A 4,998-nucleotide genomic window follows, 5' to 3' on the forward strand; every position below is an offset into this window, starting at 1 on the left:
AATCTTCTATATGGAAAGAAATTCAGATGAATATTAGGTGAATTTTCTGTTTAAGAAAATTATTTTAAATCTTGACTGAGAATGAACTTTTTGCATGATATTGTTCTACTATGGAAAGGTTCAGCCAAAAAAAGGTTCAGAAAATAAGGTAGGGAAAAAATATATATATATAAAATATATATATATATTTTAGAAAATATGTTTTTTAAATATTTTATCTTCTCTGTAGTTATAACATACTTCACTTTGACAATCACAGATTTTTTTTTTTTCCAATGCCACAAACTCTGTTTGCTTAGAATTCTGGTATAAATTCATGAATTTTCTATAATGAATTTAAAAGTAGATTAGAAATTGGACTGATCAGCAAAACAATTTGTGTTTCTCAAAACTGAAAAATTATATCAAGTAGATTAGCTGTGTAGCTTATTACCACATCTATTATAATAAATGAAATATAGCATATTCTCATATCAGCAGTACATTTTTACTTCTTCTAAACCAGAGTTTACATATTGCTAGTACTGGGTTTTTGAGTAATTTCCCATAATGTGTACTCATTTTTGAACAATGCTTTGTTAATATGATCTTTATGTAAGAACAGAGCCAAACAAGGGTATAATAAAGAGGAATTCTCAGGCACCACCTTAATTCGTTTCTAGTTATGAACACTGGGTCTCATGATGGCATTGTTTTAGTTCTTGTAGCAGGGTTAGTTATATTTCAAGGTCTTCTTTTCTAAAATACATTCATTCTTATCATTTAATATTGACAAGCTATCAGTTTGTTTTTTCCATCCTGATGCCTAAATTTATTTACTCTTTTCTATTCCCTTTTATTCTTGCTTGCAAACTGGCTAATGCTTTGCTTAGCTATAAGCGTCTTATAATGCCTTGTCAAACACAGCAAAGAGCAAAAATTATCTGCTACCAACAAGCTGTTTTTAAACTCCCATTACCCACCAATCCTGGGTAAATTAGGTGCATCATATGTTTTCCAATTATTTGCTGGTGTATTGCACTAAATATTTTGCACTACAAAATTTGGATACTGTCTCATACCCTGATAATATATATATTTTTCTCACTACCTACTGCTGAACCCCTAAAACAATGCTACAAATACTTGATTTTAGTTTTTGAGGCAGTACCCCAGTCATAAGTACTAATTTCTGTTACAGAATGGACTAAATCATGCTGCTTTAAGATATTGACCCTTATTTTCTAATATCTCACAAATACTTATTCTCATTTGTCTTTTTCTAATTTTAATTGAATATTTACTATTTTCTTTTTTATAGAGTTAATTTTTACATCAAAGTTTTTGCTATTTTTCTTTATAATTCCTTACATAACTTTTCTGCTTATAAACCCCTTGCATTTTTATTTTAGATTAATATTCATCTATATGTTGTTCTAGTTATTAGGCTATTTTATTATTTATAAAATAATTATTGGTAAACTACAACTAAAAAAACTCGTCTTGTTTTTTAAATTAATATAATTCAATTTTAGAGCAGTTTTAAGTTTACAGAAAAAAATTAACAAAAAGTAAAGGGTTACCAAATGCCCCCTCTGATTTTCCTGATTATTAACATCTTCCATTACTGTGGAATATTCGTTGTAATTGATCAAGCAATATCGATACATTATTAATAAGGAAAATGTAGAGTTTATTTTGTGGTTTGCACCTTCATTTGTAGAGTTCTGTGGGTTTTCCCCAATACATAATGACTTTTATCTGTCATTACACTGTCATACAAATGATTTCACTGCCCCCAAAAATCCTCTGTGTTCTGCCTGTTCTTTCCTTTCTCTGCTCAAGATATTGGCAACTACTAATGTTTTTACTGTCTCTTTAGTTTTGCCCTTTCCAGAATGTCATGTAGTTGGAATTACATAGTATGTAGGCTTTTCAAATAAGGTTTTTTCACATAGAAATATGCATTTAAAGTTTCCTTAATTTATTTCTTGGATAGATTTCTTTCTTTTGCTAAATAACATCTATCCTATAGATGCACCACAATTTGTTTATTCATTCACCTTTTGAAGGACATTTTGGTTGCTTCTAAGTTTTAGCAATTAGGAATATAGCTGCTTTAAATATTTGGGTGCAATTTTTTTTGTGTGGACACAAGTTTTCAACTCATTTGAGAAAATACCAAAGAGTGTGATTACTGGAACATATGGTAAGACTCTTTAGCTTCATAAGAAACTGCTAGACTGTCTTTAAAAGTAGCTGTACCATTTTGTATTTGCACAAGCAATAAATGAGAGTTCCTGTTGCTCCACAACCTGGACAGCAATTGGTGGTGTCAGCATTTTGGATTTTAGCCATTCTAATAGGTGTGTAGTGATATCTTTTTGTGGTTTTAATTTGCAATTCATTTCCCTTATCATATACTGATTTGCCATTTATAGATCTTCTTTGGTAAAATGTCTGGCCCTGAATTTTGCCTATTTTTTTAATTAAAATGTTTTTCTTACTGTTGAGTTTAAAGAGTTATTTGTATATTTGGATAAAAGCTCTTTATTAGATATGTGTTTTGCAATTATTTTCTTTTTTTTATTATTTATTTATTTATTTATTTTTTATTATACTTTAAGTTCTAGGGTACATGTGCATGACGTTTATATCATGTATAACTCCCCAATGCAATCCCTCCCTCCTCCCCCCTCCCCATGATAGGCCCCAGTGTGTGATGTTCCCCTTCCCGAGTCCAAGTGATCTCATTGTTCAGTTCCCACCTATGAGTGAGAACATGCGGTGTTTGGTTTTCTCTTCTTGTGATAGTTTGCTAAGAATGATGGATTCCAGCTGCATCCATGTCCCTACAAAGGACACAAACTCATCCTTTTTTATGGCTGCATAGTATTCCATGGTGTATATGTGCCACATTTTCTTAATCCAGTCTGTCACAGATGGACATTTGGGTTGATTCCAAGTCTTTGCTATTGTGAATAGTGCCGCAATAAACATACATGTGCATGTGTCTTTGTAGTAGAGTAATTTATAATCCTTTAGGTATATACCCAGTAGTGGGATGGCTGGGTCATATGGTACATCTAGTTCTAGATCCTTGAGGAATCGCTCGCTTCGGCAGCACATATACTAAAATTGGAACGATACAGAGAAGATTAGCATGGCCCCTGCGCAAGGATGACACGCAATTATTTTCTCCCAGCCTGTTGCTTGACTTTGCATTCCCTAAACACTGTCATTAGGAGAGTGGAAGATGTTATTTTGATAGTGTCCAAATTACCTGATTTTTTTCATGTATAGTGTTTTGGTGTTATAGACATAAAATGTCATCTCTGAACTCAAGATTACCTAGATTTTCTCTATGCTATCATCTAGAAATTTTATAATTTTGCATTTTAAATTTAGGCATATGGTTCATTTTGAGATAATTTGATATGTGTAAGGTCTGTTTCTAGTTTCCTTTAAAAAAAAAAAAATCACGTGTGTGTCTAGTTGTTCCAGCATTATTTTTCCTTTCAGCATTTTTTTTCCATTGGTTTGTCTCACTTTATTAATCAAAAATCATTTGACTATGTATGTGAGGGTTGATTTTTGGGCATTTTATTCTGTTCCACTGATTGATTGATTGATTATTTCACCAGTAACAGCATATCTTTATTATCATAGCCTCATATGAGTCTTAAATTTGCTTAGCATCAGTTCTCTGACTGTCCTTTGCTGTTGTGTTGGCTCTTCTGAATCATTTCCCTTTAATGTAAACTTTAGAATCACATTGTCAATATCCATAAAATAATTTGTTAAGATCTTTCTTGATATTGCATTGTATCTTTAGGCCACGTTGGGAAAACCTGACATATTAACAACATTGAGTCTTTCTGTTCACGAGCTTGAAACATCTTCATTTATTGAAATCTTCTTTTATTTCTTTCATCAGAGTTATGTAGTTTTCCTTATATAGATTGTATACATATTTTGTCAGATTAATACCTCAGCGTTTGTATTTTGGGTACTAATTTTAATGATGTGTTTTTAATTTCAAAGTTAATTTTTTTCTTACTGATAAACAGGAAGGAAATTGACTTGTGTATATTAACCTTGCGCCTTGAAACTTTGCCAAAATTATTTATTAGTTTCAGTAGTTTTTTTTAATTCTTTGGCAATTCTTACATACATAATTATATCATGTGTGAACAAAGATGTTTATCCCTCCTTTTAATTGATATATTTTGTATTTTCTTTTCATGATCTTCTGCATTGTCTAGGACTTCCAGTAGAATGTTGAATAGTAGTAATGAGAGAGGACATTCATGCTTGATTCTGATCTGTGTGAAAGCATTTCGTTTCTCACCACTAAGGATGATGTTAGCTGTACATTTTTTGGTATGTTTTCATGCCAAAGAATCTCCACTCTGTTCCTTGTTCATTAAGAGTTTATCATAAACGGTTATTCGATTTTGTCAGATCCTTCTTCTACATCTATTAATACAATAGCATGGGATTGCATGTTTTTTTTCCTTTAGCCTGTTGATATGGTGAATTACATAAATGGATTTTTGAAAAACTGAACCAGTCTTGCCTACTGACATAAATCTCAATTGTTCATAGTGCATAATGCTTTTATAATTGCTGAATGCACAATACTTACATTTTGTTAAGAATATTTACATCTATGTGTATGAGAAATATTGGTCTGTAATACACATTTCTTATAAGGTTCTTGTCTGGTTTTGATATTAAGATAACATTGGCTTCATAGTATGAGTTCGGAGATACTTCATTTGCTTCTATTTTCTGCAAGAGATTGTGGAGAATCAGTATTATTTCTTGCCTAAAATGTACCAGCGAAGCCATCAAGACCTGGCTTTTTCTGATTTGGTTATTAAACAGTGGCTCAACTTCCCCTATTATCTATTTGTTTTTGTGTGAGTTTTGGCAGATTCATTTCTGATAAAAATTTATATATTCTCTCTTTTTTTGTAGGGGTAGCCTGACTAAAGGATTATCAACTTTATTATT

General features: G+C 31.4%; 1 non-coding gene across 1 annotated transcript; it reads left to right on the forward strand.

Annotated features, from left to right (window-relative positions):
* Positions 1–3,089: 3,089 nt before the first annotated feature.
* Positions 3,090–3,194, forward strand: LOC117091149. The gene has a single exon (XR_004440270.1). It is a non-coding gene; the product is annotated as a U6 spliceosomal RNA (small nuclear RNA).
* The last annotated feature ends 1,804 nt before the right edge of the window (positions 3,195–4,998 follow it).

The sequence above is a fragment of the Trachypithecus francoisi genome, unplaced genomic scaffold (assembly GCF_009764315.1).
Source record: "Trachypithecus francoisi isolate TF-2019V2 unplaced genomic scaffold, Tfra_2.0 Lachesis_group11, whole genome shotgun sequence".
Lineage (NCBI taxonomy): Eukaryota > Metazoa > Chordata > Mammalia > Primates > Cercopithecidae > Trachypithecus > Trachypithecus francoisi.